Below are 23,043 nucleotides of genomic sequence, written 5' to 3'. Positions count from 1 at the left end.
GCTGATATCTGTCAGATTGTGTGGGACCTGGCTGTCAAACATATGTTTTGATCTGATTAATCACAACTGTGGATTAATCGCGATTAATCAACATTGCTTTAATATAACTGCAAAACTGCACTGGTACATAGTGCTATAACAGAATGTTTTCCCTAGGGATTATTTTGGTTTTTCCCCTCCAGCACTGTAGCTTAACCCACAGACTTGACCTGGTTGGTCTTGACCGTGACCTTCACTGGGTCAGGGCACCTTGGGTCAGAGGAACGTGACCCTTATCCTTCAGAAATTTCCCAGAAAAATCCACCTCTAATCAATTTTAACCAAGTTAATTGACATTTAAATTATTGACACATCGACACATGTATTTACAGTAGTAAGTATTTGAGCAATCACAAAAGGACAGAAAAAGAGGCACTCATTGATAGAATTCGCTCCACAAGTACGTGGAGGAGTGAAATCCTTTACCTCGGCGGTAATTACTGACGTGTGCAGCAGAAGTCGAGCGAGTTTGATAATCAAGGTCTCAGGTAAAAACTCATTTGAACAACATTTCCATACTGTATGAAGTCCCGAGGTAAGTTTTTACGCCTTTTGACTGTAAAGCACTGATTTCCTCCTCAGTCCCACTGTTCCCCATGTATTTGTAATGAGAAAAAAACAGTTTTGTACACTTGGTGATAAAAAAGTCATTCTAAAGCAGCAGGTAATTTAAATTTCCACTTAGCAAAGTCACAACAACAGTATGGAGTTTTTTTGTTTTTTTTTTTGGTGTAGAGGACATTTAAAAACACACAGAGCCGACAACTTAGGTTAAAAGACTGACGAAAAGAACTGATTCAAGGACGAAGAAGAATGACAGTGAAAGACAAAGCACTGATGATACAGTATTGATCTCCATTGGATTTAAAGGCCAAGGAGAAGAAATGGGGTTTCAACCAAGATTCAAAAATGTCAGCAGAGGGAGCCGAGTCATATGGAGAGGATGAACCGTGTCGTTGTATCTACTGTGGCTCCTGAGTTTGAACACAGCATGTGTGGCATTTAGATATTCACTCCAGTGCTGCTTGCATAACAAACACAGGTACGTCGTTGTATTTGTCATTTTTATTCGGTACATGAACGGCCTATTGTGTTGCGGAGTGTTGTGTTGTTGTTTTTTTTCTTCAGCTTACTGAGAAGTTTTCTTTATTTGAATTGAAGACGAAAAAGGACAGAAATGATTCCCATTTTGTGCAACATGTACGCTGTCCATGAGCAAATTTCAACAGACGTTATGTACGCTGTCCATGAGCAAATTTCAAAAGACCTTGTAGAAATACAGCAACATTTTCAAAATATACAAATTTATACATAGAATAAATTGACTTAACTGGTTGTATGAAATAAAAAATGATTTGGTTAAAAAAAAACAAAGGCTAAACTGTAAAGTCAGAGCATGTATTTAAACCCATGACTTTTGATGATAATACTGGCCTATTGTATATACAGTAAAGCATGACAGAATTTTACAGCATGTAGCAGCTCCAAAATATTGTGTTCTCTACACAGTACTAGTACAACCAGTATTAAACCACAGAAGCTTAGACCTTCCCTTGTTTGGCTGAGAACAATATGCAAAAATAGAGTTTATTCATTATGCAGTTATTAGCCTAACAGCCAGATGTATTGAACAATAAAGCAGCACAATAACTGGCACTTAAATTTAATTCTGAAACTACACACACAAACCAAAACACATAGAAAGAAATTAGGTAAATAATAGCTCTGTTTAACATTTTACTGTATGAGTAACCTGATTCAAATGGGGATCGTGTTCAGCATTTTACCACTAGAGGGAGCCCAAGTACCAGCATTGGTATGCGTGCCATAGTTTGAGAACCACTGAGCTATTATATTCAACTCAATATTTTGAGTTCTTTTATATGCTTGGTGTTTTTCTTAACACCAAGCATATAGCCCTCAATCACCTGAAGGGGGTGCTGTAACATGCAACATTTCTTTTCAATTTTTTAACAGAAAATAAAACAGTTTTACATTTTATATTGCAATTTTGCCCCTTTAATAAAAAGAGTACGTTGTCGTAGTATTACTCCGTGTAATATTCGTTTTATTTATTTTGATTCAGAGTACTATACCTTTAAGAACAAACATTATTATGCAAATGTATTCTACATATGAATCAGATTGTTGTTTTCTTAGATGTATGCCTACTACGTTTCGTAATATCATCAGTCAAAACAACTCCAATTTATTCTGTGTTATTTACAAAAACACTAAATTTAAAATATAAATTAAGTTGAGGATTTTTTTTTTTTTTACTAGAAAACTTTTTCTTTGTGGGAAATGAGAGATCAGCTTGAAACTTAATTCCTCCCAAACCTGTGTAGCTTAATAAGATTTTAAATCGCCTGTTTAGAATTTAGGGAACCATTCCAGCTCTTCTCTTTATTCTCCCAGCTTACTTAAACGTCCTTCTCTCTTCTCTTAACCTTGTATCAACTCGGTAAGGATCGTTTGTAGATTTTTCCGCCCTATTTGCAGGGAAACTAATACCTATGGATTTCAGAACCCCCTCCAGGGACTCCAGGCCATACCAGGATGATGATTCCAGGGGATGATATATAGTGTTTTTGTGATATGGACACTAAAGTCTGGCACATCATTGAAATATTAAAAACGCCCATTTTGGCTGAGCTGTCAAAGAAGGTAGAGGAGAAGGGCAGAGCATATTCGCAGGGCATAAATCCTCTCTGCTGCCTTTCATGTGGGATGCGTGTGCCCTTGGTTACCTAGTAACTCTTCTCCGTCTCCAATCGGCGCGCCCGAATGTGGCTGCGGGAACGCGCTGCGCGCACCCGCGAAGCTCGTGTTGAGTCCGGGAGTCACGGCAGAAGCATCCAAACGCGCTAGGAGGAGGAGGAGGAGAGCTACCAGCTTGAGAAAACAGATAACATTTAAATAAATAATAATAATAAAAAAAATAAAATAATAAACAACATGAGGAAAAAGCAGTGACATGACAGCGGAGGGGACATAATGACAGCCGTCGCTTTATAGGAAGGTCACTCCCGAAAAAGCCAAGCAGTTCGCGGGGTAAAGGGATATTTGGAGTATTTCTTCCCGGCTGTGAGTGAAGATCCCGACACAGTCAGCCCTGTTCCGGCTTTTTATTTCACGAAACTCGGCATGGGGACTCGGCGAGGCAGGTGAGGCATTCATGACACTTCAATAAAAGCTGGGAAAACATATTTCTTTCGGTTTCGTTTTCGCACTTATGAATATCCCGAAATTTGGATTCGGAAATACTTAAATTTTAACCATGGATTTTTTAAATTTTTTTTTACTTTTCTATGCAGTAAAGCGGCACAAATATTAGATCTTAGCGACTTGACTGGACAGACAGAGCTGGTCCGGGGGTTCTGGATGCTGCCGGATCACCGTGAACGTGTCCCTCGTCCACTTTGACATATGTGACGGGTTTATATTATAACACAGCTTCCCTGCTAACGTCAGTGCAGACCAGGAGAGCTTGTCAGGATCTTTCAGGGCACTTGTTACTTGGAGGAAATGCATCTTGAGTGCGCAATGGAGCAGAGACACACGATCCCTCTGTCTCTTTGTCTTTGGGATTTGGAAGTTTGAGAAAAGTAAAGAAAAAAATGCTGTATCAAGTCGATAGGCGCAGTCGTAATTCCTTTTAATGAGAGTAGAATCTTCCATCAGGATGGAGCAGGAGACTACCTCCATCTGTTGAACCGAGGAGCAGGAGTCTGTGCCAGAGGTATTAAGGGCATTCCGCTTTTATTGCTGTTTTTCCAGTCTTTCCTCGTGGATTGATTATTTAGGGAAGTTGTAAATAAATAAAACAGTCTCAGCATCAACGTGATTGGTTGCCTGCTTCTGCTGCAGCGGTCTAAATAAATGTATATATATATCAAATACAGTAGGGGATCAAGGATAAATCCACAAAAACTATCGATCTGCTAAGTTGGAAATAGCATATTTGCTAATATTGTTTATAAACAAATTATTTAACCCCACCTACATGTCCAGCAGGGGGTGCCATAAACACAGGTAAAATGTTCCATTTTTTGGGTTCTAGTGTGCTACTGCATCTAGTTTTCTCGTCTTATCAAGGCTAGTTTTGAGTTAGTTTTTACGAGTAATACATTTTGTGCTACAAGTCTAACCGTTGCTAATACTTGTTAGTGGTGAGAAAAGCACAGCTTATCTTTGCAACCACATACCAAAACAAAGTCTAAAAAAAAAACCAACCCCCCAACATATTTTACTGCATAAAATGTAAAATGTATCCCTGTACACATTCTCACCATTGAAAATAAAAATATTTTGAAATTGTATTTGGTGAATAAATGCATGATTGGACATAAATTAATCTCGAGGCTAGTCCTTCTCTCCAGCTCATTTTTTCTTCTTCAGATTTACCTGGGAAACCTAAAGTTGCACTGCTGCCACCTACAGGCATATTTTAAAATGGTTAAATTAAATGGCTATACTACAGATATGTTCTGCAAATAGCATGGGAAAGAAAGGACAGCAAATCTGCAGAAAAACACACCCACACAAAACCTCAAAAAATGAGTTTTGATATATTTGTGTGATCATACATTTACACACAGTTTGTGGGACAAAGTGATATTTTCCAGCTACAGTATGCACCAAGATGGTAGTAGTACTGCTCTCGGATGCAGTATGTCTTTCTTGTCAGCCTGTTAGACCTCAGACGACTCTGCTAACCAGGATGTCAGCTTGTTATATTAACTGTGCAAAAGTTCTGGTTCAACTGTTTTCTTTAAAGCACTTTCCTGATTTTAGATCTCTTTATATGAAGAGTATAATAATGCCTTGTTTCTCTCTCTCTCGCTCTCTCTCTGAGTGTGTGTGTGTGTTTGCTCACAGTATAATTTTATTAAGTTAGGCTTATAAGTGCTGCCTCTTAAGCAGTCGGTCTGACTATTTCCTTGCTTCGCATGGAATATTATAAAATGCTGTTATGCATTTACAAGTGGATTCTCATCAACTGGAACTCATCCAACATGGTTGTGGGATGGATGTGATGTCGTTTTTTGGTTATCAGCTGACATTCACTAGGTCAGTGTAAAATAATACGTTTGAACCACTGGTCCAAAAAGAGCTGCATGTGAGTAAATCTGGGCCACATTTGTAGCTTGGAGCTCGCTCACAATGGCAGCGTCCATTATCGTGCACACACACACACACGTTTTGAATGTAAAAGAAGACTGAACGGGAAGAAGAAAGTGTGTCCATTTGTAAACAGTGTGGAGCAGCAGTGAAGTCGCACCAGGTGACGTAACGAATCTCAGCACTCAACTGACATGGCAAGATAAAATCTGATGGAAAAAAAATGTTTTTGGTGACTTCCCCTGAGACATTTTGGAAATGGTTTCATACAATTCAAAACATGTGCAGAATCACCTGACAAATAAAGATGGATTAAATTGTATTTAATCTTTCAAATCTTATTTCCTTTTTCTTTTACGCTAATGTTTACATTTGATAAAATTGTTCTGTTGCAATATTCATTTTGGTCTGGGGGTATTTACAAAGTCGTGAATCAATGTGGAGGTGAAAGGAGCTTTCAGTTTTATTTTTTAGTATTTATAGTATGTAAAGAAGTTTGTTTTTAAATATGGCCTGGAGGTTTTTCTGAGAACATGGCTGTTGAAACATTACTCTGTGTCATTAATAAATACGTTCAGTAATGCTTTGTGGTCTCTCATGAAATCTTAATTCAACAGAAAATACTGTAGTAACTTCAGGGTAAAAAAAAATCAATTCATTTAATTGTAACCAATGTATCAGCAAACAGCACAACAACTTTTGAGGGAGAGAACCTCTGTGCATTAGTGTTTACTTCTGAGTGGCTCTAATGCAGACGTGGGCAAACTCTTGGCTTAGGGGCCACAGTGATTTACAATTTAAGTGATAGGCAGAACCAGCTCTGTCTCCTCTGTAACAACACAGTACTGTATAATAACCACTACTGAAAATTAATCCATTTGACTTGACTGATTGAATTTCCCTTCTTGATGCGTAAACCTTGTCTTGACTTGTTAACAATGTCTTTGCTTCATAATTGCTCACTGGGAAGCAGAATTTCTAACAACAACCAAAAAAGTCTTTGTTTTTGTAAAGTATATACAGTATATGACATGACATCGCCTTTACCTTTCCGATGCGACCCACATTGGTATAGAACCCCGAGTCGACCACCACCAAATCCAAATGAATACAGTCTGAATGTGGACGCGTTCATACTACCATTTGAACAATTTGTATTGACATGAGAGGGGTTCTAGCCTTACGTGCAGCATCTGGCCCCCGGGCCCTAGTTTTCCCCATGTCTGCTTTACATGCCTGTAACACCTGAACACGGGAGGCAAATCAAGGAATCAAGAGTCCCACTGTAGAGAGTGGTAGAAGAAATAATTAACAATGAGCGCGGACTTCCAAAAGAAAAGAGGGAGTGAAAGTGCTGTTGTCATGGTGATTGGATGAATAGACAGTCTATCCTTGATACCTAAGTATTTAGGAAATCATCTAGCCTTTCATTTTGGCAGGTGCACCACACCGTCAGATGAAAGGAGTCCTGAACACATCACAAAGACACAGACCTGTAGAATTCACAGTTGTGTCGTGCACATTTAAAAATCGATGAAATGTCATTATTCATTTATATTGTCTCGTTCGTGTGTGTGTGTGTATTTTTAATATCTTGTGAAGAATTATGCATGCTGCTGCTGCTGCTACTGCTTGTGAATTCTCTCTAAGGCCATTCAGTGTTTGTATTCCAGTCCAGCAAAGTACTATTTTTCAAGTTCCCTGCTGTTTTTAAAACCAATTCCTTTTCCTTTTTTCCCCATGTTTACTGGGTTGTAGTTGAGCTTGGTAACAATCATGATGGTGGAGCATCTTACAGCCAGCTGACAAATTACAAGAAAAAAAAAAAAAAGAACAAATCAGGGGACACGCGGGATGACAGGACTCCCACTCACAGGATGCATGCATGACTAGGATGTGGGATGTACTGGGATGTGTTTGCAGGCACCAGATTGCAGCCACACTGAACAAATAAAGAAAAAGTTGTAGGCAAGCGGTTTAAAAAGAAAAGTGATTTTAAAAAAGCCATTAAAAATGTTATGGTAGAAAACTGCATTGGTTAAAATGGACATATTAGATCAAGTTAAAAGCATATTGTAGTAATCGCAACTGTTTTGGAACTACCTTTTAGGAATTTACATACATCTTTCGCCAGTCTTAGCTAGCTACTAGGTGCTTCTTCTGCCACATTGTAGCTACCCTTTTAGCTTCCACCTAGCTGCACCATTGTTAGTGATGCAGCAAAGTCAATGCAATGTAACTGTTAGAGTGATCCCAAATACAAACACAATTTGTTTTGCCAATCTTAGATAGCTACTAGATGCGTCTGCCACATTTTTGGCTACCCTTTTTAGTTATCGCCTTTCTAAATGGTAATTCTACAACACACTTGACTGCCTCGAATGAAAAAGTCATACAAAATATACATATAAAAAACCAAAACAAAACAGTTTGCTACCAGTAAAAAAACAAATTTGTTTCAAAACCATTACAGGAGACTACCATGACAAAAATTCAGATTTTGGATTTCTGACCCTGGTGATGACTTTTACTGGGCCGTGGTTTTTCCCTCAAAGTTTGAACAAGTGCCAGTGCAAACCTAACCTGTTTAAAGAAAGCCTGATAAAACCTTACTGTTTGCTGCAGAGGTCAGAGAGTCATCTCCTGTTTACGTCCTGCACCGGCTCTACACAGATGTGCTTCTCATCTGGTGCCAGGCTCGAGGGAACTCAGGTTCTGTGTGCTGTCATCTCTGCTTTCATGCTTCCACACATGGTCCAAGGTGTGAGGGAGGGAGGTTTCCTCTGTGTTTGTGTTGGATATTGGAGGAAGGTTATTTGTGTGTTTGACATATTGTGTTAATGCAGCAGGAGAAGCCACTGATTAATTTCCCAAATGGATACGTCTGACCTTACGGAAAAAACGTCCTTTGAGACACTCTCTGGGAGCTGGGATTAAAAAAAACAAAAACAGAATTGTCATAGAAGCGAGTGTACAACTTTGCAAGGTCATGTGTTTGTGGAAAGTTTCAGATTAAGATGTCCAGTATGGAGGAAAAATAGTGAAGTATATGTGGGTCAGTACATCTGCAGTGATGCTGCCCCTTTATGCATTTTTCAAAATTTCTTTCCTTTTGCAAATTTTAGAGTGAAAATCTTTACTGGTGGAATATGGACACTAACTTGGTACAGCTCCACAGAACAGCGGCGCTCTGTGCTTAAGTCTCAAAATAGTTTTAACTTGAGAAGAATATTTTTCTCAATTTTCTACATATTCAATAAAAACGATTAAAAATCAAAATTAGGATGGAAGGGAAATGGGTTCATTGCATTTTTTCTAGTTGAATGACATTAATTTAAAAAAATATCAAGATTGCTTCTTAGGCTTAAAGGGTTTAATTTAAAATCTGTGAGAATTAATTTATATTTATAGACAAGAATAATTTAGTTTTTATGTGATTTAGTAAAAAAAAATTGAAATGAAATCTGAGTTCTGCTCCTATTGGCTCCTACGATACACACCATTTATACCACTTTAGGTGTTTTAACTAATCTCGGCAACTAATTTAGCATCAAAACAGGCAAATCTTTCATAACAAATTTTCATTACATGTCAGTCGTCACAGTCTCGTTTCCCTCTAAGTGAAATGTATAGGGACTAATGAAGGAGGATAAACTTGTCTTCCTGGTATTTGCTTTCATTATCATTAAATCATCTGCTGTAATGGGACTGCCAAGACAAAAACAGCATCCACCGATTTTGTTTGTATTACTTTAGACAGGCACCAATTGACTAGATACACTTGTCATGTTTGTTAATAATAAATAAGATACACTTTGGAGAATTTGTGAGAAGCGTACAGCTTTGACTAAAAATAAAAATCTCGGCCCGAGGAGCGCAGCTACGCCTGGAGCCTGGTGCTCAGTGCATGTTTAACAGAGATTTTTACATTGTTCATGGCCCAGAAAACATCTCCCATGACAGACAGGTTTCCCTGCCAAAGACCAATGTCTGCTTCGACAACAGGCTTCTTTTGGACACTGCCATCCCAAGTACAAAACAGATGTCACACAGTATGTTTCCACTCATTGTCTGCCAGAAGTTGTCTATTTATTATTTGAATTATTTATTAAACAGTTTAGTCTGAATGGCACACAGGCCGAGGACGAAACCCAACCCCGTTTAATTTAAAGTAAACCTGCTGCTGCAGTAAAGGGGCAGTTCATCGATCGGTTTCTTTTCTAAAAGGAGACTCTTTAAAATTTCCATCACAGGGAGCCTTAGAGCAGCTGTTGTATAAGCACTGGGCCGGGCTGCAGCTCAACATTGGTGTGACACATACAAAATTAATGAACGACCTTTTTAACTCTGGAATGAGGGAAACAATTAAGTCGAGCATGAAGTGGTCGTTTGTTTACATGGGAGTGATTTTCATGAGGTTCTGTCCAAAGCACGGCAGCTCCGGGGCTTTGAGTGAAGCCTGGAGGATGGTCACATATTTTCTTTAATTTAAGTTGTCAAGTCACAATTCAAGGTTTAGAGTCTGCCTGCCTGGATTTTCTGCTGAGTGATTCTGCAGAAGGTGATCACCTTTGGTCAAAGGATGGAGGAAAAGGACTAATTTCTGATTATTGCATTTTTGTTCAATAATCAGCCGTCATATTTACGATCCTCTAACAAGAAAAAAAGAGGTCAACGTCAACATTTGTATCTTAATTTTATTCTAAAATGAAATATGATTATCAGTAAAAGCCTTAGATCTTGGACTTTGATCCACATAACATTATATTCTTAGATCCTTATCATTACACAGCATTACCAACATGTGTTATTACATCAAGAATCTTTAAATCTCGCGTAGGATTCTTACTGTCAAAAAAAAAAAACAGTTCCAGAGGCAGCAGGGCTCATCGATCTCACAGCCTTTTTCTCTGCTCATTTTCTTAACCTGGAGTGAGTATTGTGCTGTTCTGACAGGACACAGAGTCGAGGACCCATCTAATTCATGGGGTAAATTAGTGAAGATAAGGCCTGAGTCAGTATCTCCAGCCTACCATGGATCCCCCGGGGCAGGCTCTTAAGGAGCTTAGTAAAAGCCTGTCGTATGAAGACATGACTAAATGGCCTGCGTTGCAGTGTCTTCCATCAATCCGGCCGTCATAGATGAGTCTGTTGTTCGGGTTTTAATCCCATTCACTTTATTCACTCTTGGTTATTAATTCAGAGTCTAGGAAAATGCTGTATGCTGCTATGCGTAGGACAGATAAAGGAGGCGCGCTCCCAGCTGCCAAACTGACCAAAAACACGGAGGCCCACTCATGAGACACTCGTGTTGTGTTTGCGTGAGGCTATGAATCTTTGCCACCAGATCAATACTAAATGCTGTTTTTAACCATGGTGAAAGAATGGGGGGAAGTCACTGGGGTTTGTTCACGGGGGAAACTATTAGCAGCGTTCTTGTGCTCGGTGGAACCAGTTTATTTTAGCCACGTGCACTCGCTGTAATTTTTCTCCAGGGTCCAGCAGCGTGTCTCTGCCACTGTTGAGAAATTACACGGCACGGCTGCGTAGACTTCTCCCAACCAGAAATACAATGGGCCACATCAGGCCGCCGTGATATATGTGGGGGCCGGCGCGGTGACAGATAGGACAGCAGTGCAGTGTTGGTGTGCTAACCTCATAATGCTGACAGATTAGAGGTTTAAATATTTTAAATCTCACAGAGCACATGCTCCTGCTGATGAGGAGAGTGGAAATGACTGCAGTAATGCAGGAGATTAGTAACAATCCTTCATCTTCTTTGCACACACACACATATTTACACATACACTGTTACAAGTGATGTATCACAGGAACCTGCTCCTCAGGCAGATGTGAGAACAGTTGCTCTCTTTGCGGTGCTTTCAGTGCTGTGGTGCATAAGAGCGCAAGTGGAAAAAGTTCTAAGATGGTTGTTGACGTCAATAGGAAAAAAATATTTATTATTGTACCGTTGACAAGCGTTGAACTGTTACCTTTAGTTTCATCAGGTTTTCCAACTTCAACTTCAAATTACTTTTTTCTTTTCCCAAAACAAAAAGAAATATTTGTAGGAACTTGATTTCTTGACTTATAGACTTATACCATGCAAGGGAACTGGTTTTGACCGAGTGCTATAGATCACCATTATGATACAGTTATGGACAGTCATGACATCATTCATTCACATTTATAAAATGTCCATGAATTAGCAATAGCTCAAACTATTTCCAAAGATATATTGAAAAAATATTGGTTATTTCTTAACTAAATATATTTTAAGTAGTTAAAGTACAGTAAAACTCTAAAATAAAGGTTTTGCCACCAATGAAGCAAAATTACATATTCCAAAGATTTAAACCCTTAACTTGCAGAAAACTGTACAAATATGAATAAATGTTAAAACTAGCTAATGAGATCCTCCACAAACTCTGACCTTCCTGTTCCATACAGTGAGTCACTGCTTTATTAAAATGACACCTTTCATGGGATGGCTCTATTTTTGTGCTTAGATGTAGAACTGCTCCTGGATGCAGCCTATTTATATCTCTTGCCACTTTGCCAAAGTTTCGTGATAGCCGTTGGGGACAGAGAAAATCTTCCATCAGCTCAGGGCCCATCTGTGCCCACATTCTTCCAAAAAAAAAAAGAGCTATCCTCAACAATTATAGCTCTTCTTCAATGATGTTATTATCACGCCATCAAACTGTGCAACAGCAGACTCCAGGAAATTGACTTGATAATAATCTGACAAATTTGCCAAGAAAGAAAAATCAGGCCTGGGAAATTTCTCTGTCATCGATTGCGTTTTAAAGCCAGTGTTCACACTTCAGAACGGCTGTTGGAGCTTAGGTGATGCAAAATTTTTAATACTGATTTTTTTAAATGTACTTTAACACAAGACTTAAATCCCACTGACAGTAGTTTATTTGACCCAGTGGGTTCTGTCTGACTTAGTGAAGCCTATAAACTGGTACAGATCCAGATATAAAATCTGGGTTATCACAGAAATAGCCTTGTGAAAAACACTCCCAAGATAGAAGCTCTAATGAAGCGCTGTTGGTCACTGTGGTCATGATTGAGTGAATTAAGGAATTTTCTTTTCTTTTTCTGCCATAACATCTGTCATGAGATATAATTCACGTGCTAAGGGAGGTCAAAAGTTCGAGGATTTAGCTGTAAAAATAAAGTATTTCTGCACACTTTCTCCATTTTAACAACCTGTCTTTGAAAATAGAGAATCGGAGTTTTAAATCGAAAATTTAAAAAGTTCAAGGGCTAAAAATGTGATGTTTGCTCTGGATTCACAGCAGTTCACAACATTAAAAGAAAGTAACACCTCAACACAACAGTGACATAATGATAGAACTTAGAAACTACTTCTGCGAAATAAAAACCTTTTCCATTAGTGCACGCAGATGGCACTGTTTATCGACAACGACAAGTTGATGGACGGTGGAATTATTTGAGTATAAAATGTGGGAGAATCTACCGACGCTATTTATCGACAATTTCATGCTTTATTTCCATGGAAATCGTGCGTTTCTTCTTCTCTCTACCATCCTTAACGCTTACTCTCTTAGGACTTGTCACTATTCTGAAGAATAATGCATAAAAGAGAGAAAATCACGTAGATATCGCAATCACAATACGGAAGACTCGCAGTAGATTCAGAGAAACGAAGTGAAGTGAACGAGTTAAGTGGCGTGGGCTGCTCTGAGTGCCACCTAGTGTTGGTGTCTGTAAGTGTACTTGTATCTCGAAGCAAAGATTTGCTCGAGGGCTTGCTCGTATCTCGAGGTTCCATGGTATATATACTGACACTGGGCCAAAGGTAATATTTTACTCAGTGACATACAAAAATGTGTCTTGTGAGTCACAACAAAAAGAAGGAAGATCTGGAATAATAGAGACCGGTGTGGATGTAGTCGTCCTCTTTGTGCCCAGTGTGAATTTTAACCAGGTTTAAGAGCAAATGTCGAATGACATAATAGCAGTGGGCAGTTCAATCCTGAAGCTGAAGAGCAAAATGATACTGTTAGAGAGAGAAATGGTTCTCTGCAAGAGTAGCTGGAATTGAGAAGGGATCAGAGAGGATAAGAGCAAAGAGGGAAGGAAGACTGAGATCGAAAAGAAACAAGGGGAAAATGGTTAGTTTGGACGGAGCAAAGCCTGCATAAGTCTTCTGACAAGTGAGCTCCAGGATGGGCAGAGCCAGTCAAACAAAAATCTGCCAAGTGCATTTAATTCATGCTGTGGACAAGTACTGCTTCACTTCATTTTCATTTTGTTGCAGTAACAGACAAACAAGCGGAATACAAATGAAGTTTAATGACGTCATGGAGTTCTATTGAGGCAAAACTCAGAACCACTACGTCAAAAAATTCTACAGGACCAAGGTGACATTTCATGTTGATGGTAGCAGTGCACTTGGGTATTCTTTTGTATGTATTTTGTTTCAGGTAAGTTCTTTTTAAATGAGCAAATAAAACTGCTACTGATACTACTATGCATGCATGGATACTAATAGTAATATCGGGACCAATACATTTCCAAACACGCATCTGGAATGTTCTAATGATGTGAAAGCTCCGTTCACTTTCTGTTCTGATGTTAATATAAGAACATGTGTTACATTTGGACATCGTGGAAGCAGACAGGAAACCAAATGCGATACCAGGGAGACTTTCTTCAGGTGTAGCAGGTTGGACTGCAGCAAGGCATGGAGTTCTCTTCTTAACACAGATTACCAGGAAACACAGAACAGGACACTCACAAACAGCTACAGCACAATGATCCCAAAAAGACTGAGAACAGGAAGAGAGGTATATATACCCAAGGCACCAGGTGACACCAGGTGACACCAGTGAGACTAATCACAGAGACACAGGTGAGAGTGATGACACTGATTAACCCCCGCAGCAGCCACAGGGAACCGACAGACATCACAACATGTTTAATTTTATCCTTATTATTTTAGATATGTTAAAACCAAGTTTAAATACTAAGTACTGGGATTGTACTCAGTACCAGCAAGTACACAAATGGACATGCTCATACTCATAATCTTATTGGTTTGTTACAAACTGGTATTGGTACAACCTTAACAAATAATGATGGTAATAACAATGGCATGTGGGGTGGGGTATGTGTGTGGGTGTTGGGGGGTGGGAGGGGTCTTTTGCTGTATTGCATCGGCACTGTTGGACACTATTACACCACACATTTCTGATTGACTTTTGAACAAGCACTGAAAGGAAAGTCATTAGCCAGAGTATGTGCACTGCCACGCCGCACCAGAGGACTCCTCATGGCTGATTCTAATTATACTCTTGTGAAACATCCTGCAGATTCTTGATCAGTGTGTAGAAAAGGGCTCTGCGCTGACATTATAAGCCACAACCAGGCCTTTGTTTCCTACACTGGTCCAACAGTGGATGTTAGGGCACAGAAGTGAGGAAACCTTATCACAAAGGACATCAGAAATGTGACATGTGTCCTCGGGGTTAACTGTGCTTTGTGTCTCCGTGGCCCAGCTTTTCCTTTAAATTGATGCCTTGTCGCACACTCATGTCAAACAGCTGCTTCAATTCTAAAGGTCCTTCAAGTAAATCCATTAGTGAGGATCCCGGGCAAAGAGGAAAGGAAAGTGGTGTGTCCTGGATTGAGGAAACATTTTTACGCAGTAAAAAGACCCTTCAAATTGGGTTAAATCAGAATGTGTAATCCTCACCAAACAAAGACCAAACAAAACACTGCGGGAGATACAAAGCGACCCAGACTGTGCAGCCTGTGTATAGCGGAGGTTATTTATGCAACCTGGGGCGGCGGGATTGACTCAGGCCAGACTTAGAGCTGCTGTTTCAGAGAGACGCCCAAGGACAGTAGCAAATTTTCCAAATCCCTGGTAGACACAGGAAGTTAAGACAAGCAGTGTTACAGTAAAACAAAAGCCCTGCCCATTTATCTGAACATCCCACACAACCCTTGGCCCAGATTTACAGCTCCGAGCATCCTGAGCCACCAAATCTTCTGGCAGCTACTGCCACTGATATTGAAAGAGGAAAAATCTCACCAAGGAATTCTAAAGGGAAGGAGCTAGGTTTTCTCTTTATAACTCAGCAGAGAATGAAAAAAAAAACTGTTGTAAAAAAACAATAGATGCATTAAACACACGATTAGACTAAATATATTTATTATGATATACATCTAAAATGGCTTCATACTGAAACATTCACAGAGCAAACATTGGAATTTTGGACCATAATTGATTGGAATTAATGGCCTATTTCCCCCCAGCCACAAACTAAAAAATAAAATTTGTAAACATCATTTCAATCCTTAGACAAGGCAGAGAAGCAGGTCGTAACCTGGGTTTGAAAACACCTCCCAGAATTCTGCCGTGATTAAATTATGTGATTATGCAACTTCCAGAAGTGTTTTGACTTTTCATGACTATAACAAATAGCTTTCTTATTTTCATGAATAATTCCTTTAGACCTTTGACCTTCTCTCACCAGAGAGTGATTTCCCTCTGGGAACGATTATAGTACTATAGTAGTAAAATAAATGACCATGTGGTTTGAATGTGAGTGTGAATGGATGTTAGGCTCTATAAATATGTCAGTGAACTGTCCACTGTGTACATATATGTCGAGTTTGTTTTAACAGTATAAAGCCATGTAAAAAAAAAAAAAAGTACATAATTGAAAAACTTGAAAAGCTAAGATTCTGTGTAATGTGTCCCACTCACTCCCACTAAAAGATTAGAATCATAATGTGAAATGCATTGAATTTCCGATTGATTTCTGCACCTTCTCTGAGCTCGTGTTAGTAAGTATTTCATGCAGTATGGCATTGGGAGTTTATGGATTGTTTGACAAAGCCAGGTCTTTGATGAGCATTTGTACCCTCTGGAGAGAGACCATAGATGCTGTTCCATCAAGCAAACTGCTTATTTGAAAACAAATAAAAAAGAGCTTGCGCTCATCATTAGATCTAAAGCACTTAATCCTGCACGGAGGCGTCTCTTCTCCCTCACATGAAAAAACCTTTGTATCCATCACATATGGATTTCCTTGGCAGAGTTTGTCTGCATACCAAGTTGCTAAACCTTTGGAAGTTGGGTTCAATCATCGTCATCAAGGCCCTGCTTAGGTTTTCCCAGGGGTCTGGAACGAGATACGCTCCGCTATGAAAAAAAGTCTCACGCCGAGAAATACAACAAATGTTGTGAAAATGATTTTCCGACAGTTTGTGTAGTACTTTCACGATATTTTCTTGTGAAAATTATTTTCCGACTGACTGAAACATAGGCGGTGCAGTTTGTGTAGTACTTTTGCTCTCTTGGAGTGCAGCAAATTTGTTGTATGCAGGTACAATGACAAATAAAGAAACCTTGAACCTTGAAACTCACCTTGTCATTTAAACACAAGAGTAAGTAATAATCACACAGGCCAGGACTTGTTCACACTGGGATCAACAGATATTACAGATATGAGGAATGAACCGAACTTGGTACATGTAGCTGTAAACCCTTGTGTTATTGTAGTCTCTTCACTTTTTCCAGTAATGATGTGATATACATGGGGCTGGGCCATAATTAGCTTCAATGCTTCAATTACCACATAATAAAGTATATTAATTAGAGCAGTCATTATCAATTAAACGTTTTAAGTTGTCATTAGGGATGCACAGATAACCATAGTATTATCATTTTCAAGCCTATTTCTGCATTTAAAATACTAAAGTATTTTAACATCAGGGTGTAAGACTGGGATTTGACTAATAGTCTGTGGTACCACTTGGGGTAAAAGCTGTGATTGAATGTCACTGATTTGACTGTTCGTGCTGTGTTCAGTGTTTGTTTTTGCTGCTTCAGTAAAAGTGGTAGGTGTGTCCGAAGCTTAATTAAATTGATTAAAATAAATTGTCTCGCTATGTGCCAATCTAAGCAGTTTTTCAACATGTCCTGGCATTTTTAAAACAAGGTTTACACTAAATCATCCCTTATGACCTTATTTTTATTTTTACAATGTTAAATAATACATTATATGTAAAATACACTATTTCATCGTGTTTCTATAAAAAAAAAAAATAGGTTAAAATTCACAAGCTGATCCACTTACAGTGTTGAAATGCACATCACAGCATTTCATCGTGTTTCTATAAAAAAAAAAAGTTAAAATTCACAAGCTGATCCACTAACAGTGTTGAAATGCACATCACAGCGCTAGATGTGCCGTGGCTCAGCTGTTTGACAATCTCTAAACGCTAAGTGCCGCAGTGCAAATGTTGACATGAAATATATGAAACATTTTCACAGAGAAATACATTTTTTTTCTTATATTTTCATAATAAACCATGTGAATATCTAACACCTTCAGAGGCAGAATAGAATCGAATAGAAACCTTTCCTTTTTTCTCCAGCCATTTCAGACTGTTTTGTTTAAATGAGAGCGACTTAACTGAATGAACCGTTAGAAAGGAATATTTTTTATTGTTTTCCTCTGGAGGCTAAGTTTCCAAGACACTTTGTAGGTCGTTACTTCATTTAATTACTACAGTGCAGCTGGTCCAAAAAGTTTATTTTATCAGATGACAGTTTAAAGAGGAGTTAATGAACTCACCCGCCCATATAAAGTCAACATTATCGAGATGCCCTTTTCAATTTTTAGATGTTTTGGGGAGAAAATCTGCTTAGTAATAAATGATGTGCTTTGGCTCTGCCTTCATTGTGTATTAAACATCTTAGAGGTTCTCGCAGACACACAGAATATTACAGCAGTCATGAAAGGCAAATTTCGTGAGAACCACGTCCATGTTGCTCCGTCTCCTCCGCAGCCGTGCCTGTTAAAATGGATACAGCGCTCCTTTACCCTCTGCGAGCGCCCAGCTGCACTTGTATCGTCACAGTGGAGACACAGAGGAACAGTTTTCAAAAGTGTCACCGTTTAGGGCATGGCTTGAATGTCAGCAGTTAAATGAATAAATAATGTGCCCTCCAGTTGCATTTGATGTGGTGGGATTTGATCTGATATGACTATTCATTCAAGCTAGCTAACATCCAGATGTTGGAGGAAACCCTTTTTCCCCCCTCGGGTCGCTAATGAAACATGGAACAGGCAGCTGACTACCCAGCTTCAGTGACAGAAACGTGAATAGGAAGGTTGGGAAAGAACGCAAGCGATAAATGTTAAATAAATGCATTGAGTGCTATGTACACAGGGTGCACAATATACAGTTTAATAGATACTGGTTGTCGATAATGTTTTTATTCTCATGATCGATGCTGATACTGTACGATTACTGAGAATTTTATAATTTCTAAATGAAACATTTTCATAGTCATATGAGCTAAGAAATGCTAAGATGTAAAATTAGGAATTAAAATTCAGCAGCAGCGGGATTTAGCTTCTGTGCTAGCTGCTCAGCTGTAGCAAATGCTGCTTTATTTTCACTCAGTCTCAACACAACAAAATTAAAGGTGAACTAACAGTTGTGCTAGAACTAAATGGCATTAGCCTTCTATTGAAAGCTCATATTTGTTAGCACATATGCAGTGCAGAAGTAGGAAAGCATAGGAACCAGAGGATATTGACTCTGCATGCAAACCTTGATGCATTTACTGGCCAATCTATCAGTTTGAATTACATTATTGATTGACATAAAATTAAACATTATCTACCAGTAATCTATTGGCAGACAATAATATCGAGCATTTATTGCGTGTATATATGTTCATCGTTAAACAACGTCAACTGTAATTGCGTGGACAATCTCCATCCCATGTGACTCCATTGCCATGGAGAAGGCACAGAAAGGAAGTGAGAATCAGTACAACAGCATAGTTTGCATTGTGCGCAGTCTTTGAGGAAGTGCAGACAGCCCAAGGCCAAATGTGCCTGCATTACACGACTGCGTTAGACTTGGCCTACTTCTAACCCAGGATCATTAAAAAGATCTTTAAAAAAACACAAATGAGGTTTTTCTTTTATACCCACACAATATATGCAGCACTCAGTAAAATAAATTGGTTGACAGAGAATAAATGAATGGATAACTCCACACTGGCACCTTGTCGTGTGACCTTCAAAGACTCAGAGCTGCAGTGTCTGCAGATGTGTGTTTGGTACCGCCGTGGCCTACTCTTGTCTCCTGGACTTTGTAGTGCCTGCGCGTTTGAATAATGTCCTGCAGGAGACACTCTAAGTGCAATGTCTGGGACACAGGCGTCAGCACTAATATAAGGGCAACCTCTCCTCTGCTCTCCACCGCGTGCAGTAGCACGGGGGATATTACAGCATTAGATCGCATAAATTATAATCATATTGTTGGCCCAATGTCACGGGACATGGGCGTGTGTGTGTGTCTCTGGTAGCAGCATGTGTCAGTCAAAATAAAGAGGAAAAATTACGAATGAAGAGGAGTTTTCACTGAACAATGATGTATTGAGTGGGCCGCACAGTGGGACGGTGGTTAGAGCCTTTGCCTTACAGTAATTTTATCACCAGCTGAGGTCAAGTTTTCCAAACAGAACAATGTAGTCTTGAGTGTTCAGTATTGCTGCAAATGGTTTCTTAGCATTTCCCAAAAACCGGGGTGGAGAACCGACCAATGCAATAACAAAGGATGCATTACCTAATAGATCTGGCAGAATTTCAGGCTGTCCTGATAAAGCTGGGTTACAGTACTTTAATCAATCACTAAGAACACGAGCCAATTTAGGAAGAAGCCTGACATTCAAGACAGGCTTTCAGACAGGATTAGAAATAGTGAATGGAGAGTGGACATATCTGCCAGGGAGGGCTGAAAGGACTGATGTCAGGGGACAGTGTTACCGCCACGCTCAGTACTGAGGCATATTTCTGCATCACTTGCACATCCAACAACTCCCTTCAGCTGTACTGGGTTATTTTCTCCATGGATGCAGATGAGTTTTGCTAACAAGCCATGTGAGTCACTTGTTAAGTTTGTCCATTAAAAACAAATGGCACAGTCTGTTAAACATGTATCTTGTAGCTCAGATTTCCTGTCCGTGGTAGAGAAGGATTTCTCCTTCCAAATATATATTTTTTAATTTTTCTATCTAGTCTAGTCAGGTCACCCATACTTTCTGAACCCTGAAACCTGTGTAGTAGTAATTCTGGCAAGAGGCTGGCAAAATGAATGCAACGTGTAATACATATGTAAAGTAGATTGGGCAATTTGGAAGCTATCGAAAGCTTCAAAGTCCCGCAGTGGGAAAACATGTCAAATAAGATGGAAAAATGTGCTAAATGTTGACTCGATCTTTGGTTAATCGTCAAGAGCTACAAACTCTCTACAGTAATATTGCCATTAAGTGAGTTGGCCTTTTCAATGGTAAAATTGTTCTCCATGTTTATGCCTTTTATATAGAAACGTTTGACCTTGTTATATTTCTTTTTATCCTCTGTGCTAGCTGCACTGCTGTAGCAATGACTGCTTCCTTCTGTTAAAGAAAAAAGGCTACTTCAGCTTCTAACCCCTTCCAGATGGTACATTTACTGTCAATGTGAATTGAGTTACTGGTGCAATACGTGGATGAAATGACTAACTCCATATTACACTAAAAGTGCTCCTTTATTATGCAATACACGCCATTTTTATTTTCTACATAAACACTGAGCAAAGAACAGAGCAAGTGAAGTGTACAACCGTCCTAAGATTCAAGGAAACTGCAAAGCATTACTGGGGAATTTTGCAATAATAATAAACACACATTTGCATAAAAAACATTTTTCAACTCACGTTTTTTAAGGCTAATGAAAACGTTGTGTTTTAAATGAATTCATGTTTAGAACAGATTTAAAAAAAAAAGCCGGATAGAGGTGTGATTAATCACATCCAAGTTTAGTTGTTAATTAATAACCTCAATTATTTCAATTAATTAAGAGAGTTTAAGAAGAGCTTCTCCTTTCTTCTGTATTTAGATTAGCTTAACCCTGAAAAGCTATAATCAAAACATTTAAGACAACATTTTTAGGGGAATCCTAGCCTTCAGCTACGACGCCAGCCTTTTATCCTGCATTGGATCAATGTGAGAAAACAGCCAGAGACTGAAACAGTGCTGGATAAGGAGCTGGTTTGGCTGCGGTGATTGATATCACTTCACTAATCCCTTCACATCTTTTCTAAATCCACCTGGCTGTAGCTCTGAATGAGCCGGTTTTGTGATAAATGAAAAATATAAATCCTCACAACCATGTTTACATTTTAGACTGGAAATGATGTAGTTTTTATTTGAATAATACTACATCAATAATGTGACGCTAATGTCACATGTATCTGACATTAGCGTCCATAAAATAGCAGGGTCGGTGTCATATAGGCCTCCTTCAAATCACAGAGCTATTGTTCCCTTCACTTCCTTTTATTAAGCGCTGACAGAGGGCCTGTGCTTCAGCATGGGTTTGTTTGGTCCTTGTTTACACTCAAGTTGAAGGTCGGCCCCTCATTAGCAGCATATTTTGACACTGTGATATACATAATAATCAAGCATGGCTCTCACTGCTGCTCACTGCTGACCTTTAGTTAAAAGCACATCACTGTGGGGTCAGTTTAAAACCTAATTATTCTGCCATAAAATTCCAGGGATCACGCAGAGTAGAGAGACTAGATTTAAACTGCTGTCATTAGGCTACAGTACAGTAACCCTGCTGGAAAGAAAAAAAAACTGCATGTGTTTTTGCTGTGTCAGAACCACTCATGTACATCTCAGCTTTCAGACATGTTTTTTTTTTTAATTCCTTCTTGTCACTCAACAATGCACTCTGGCAGCTCTCACTTCTCTGTAACTACCAGGCATTTGCATGTCAATGGTGCCATTCTACCACTGTGCTTTTGGCAATTGTGAATGTTCTGCGAGAAAGCCAAGTAGCTGAGTTCTTTGAAAAGAAACATTGGAACAGCCCGCAACGCCGTTTCCGTTAACACATGACTTTCCCCGAAATTTGTCTCTGCCAGATTGATCATCAATCACAATCAGGTGCTCTGAAACGTTGAGGAAAAAAAAACCAAAAGAACGTGCTCTGAAACGTTGAGGAAAAAAAACAAAACAAGAGTTTTAAAAGTCTCTGCGACATTTCCGTAATTCATCAAGGAAAAAGCAGACGTGGTCTAGAAGATAACTGCAATCATTTTAGGTCAAATTAATTCATTCGTGTTCTTACATGGAAACGCCTAACACCATCATTTACCTGAGCATGGAAAAGTTCTGTTTGCACATTAGTGTTCCTGCTAATGCACCCAGTGCATTATTAGCTTATTAATTTTACAGGCAGCAACTGGGTCATATCTCTGCTTGGTTTATGTTTGCTTCGGTGGTATTATTTAACACCCCGTAATAAAGCTGATCTTTCAAATTCTCAACAAGAACTGGAGCTTACCCGTCTTAAATTAGAGATGCTATTTAGCTTATTAGGTCACGGAAGGATTCAGCCTGCCAGCGAACTAATATATTTTATTTGCATACAATTACAGTATACTTCATGTACATGAATCAAATTTATCTCAGTATTAGGACAATTTTTTTTTAGATTTTTTAGCTATTTTAGAGAAGTCAAAACGTTTCAGGACTTTTTTTTTAGCTATTTTAGAGAAGTCAAAAAGTTTCAGGACAAATTAAAGACTTCTTATTTGTGGCAAAAGTTGAGATGCTACAGGATTTTTTTTTAACAGATTGTATCTATACTCAGCACCAGCCTGTTGTAGATACAGACAGTCTGCATAACGATGGGCAAAATTTGTAATCTGTAAGTGTGCAAGGACCACCGACCCGACCGACCGACCTTAGTCACCAGTCACTGTCAAATGTTTAAATTCTTTGAGACGGGTAGTGCGAACCGATGAACGTTCAATGAA

The 23,043-nt window shown here is 39.0% G+C and overlaps 1 protein-coding gene across 2 annotated transcripts in view; it reads left to right on the top strand.

The window, feature by feature from the left end:
• Positions 1–2,349: 2,349 nt before the first annotated feature.
• The window catches only part of nlgn3a (neuroligin 3a), a 163,874-nt gene continuing 143,180 nt past the window's right edge, over positions 2,350–23,043 (top strand). For both annotated transcript variants that reach the window (XM_008327322.3, XM_008327318.3), the window contains exon 1: positions 2,350–3,206. The gene's annotated coding sequence lies outside the window, so the exon portion shown is untranslated. The remainder of the gene's footprint in view (positions 3,207–23,043) is intronic.

This window comes from Cynoglossus semilaevis, chromosome 15, assembly GCF_000523025.1.
Source record: "Cynoglossus semilaevis isolate Cse_v1.0 chromosome 15, Cse_v1.0, whole genome shotgun sequence".
NCBI classification, from domain to species: domain Eukaryota; kingdom Metazoa; phylum Chordata; class Actinopteri; order Pleuronectiformes; family Cynoglossidae; genus Cynoglossus; species Cynoglossus semilaevis.
Note: the sequence above shows the minus strand (reverse complement) of the source record. Positions and strands in the feature narration are given on the sequence as shown.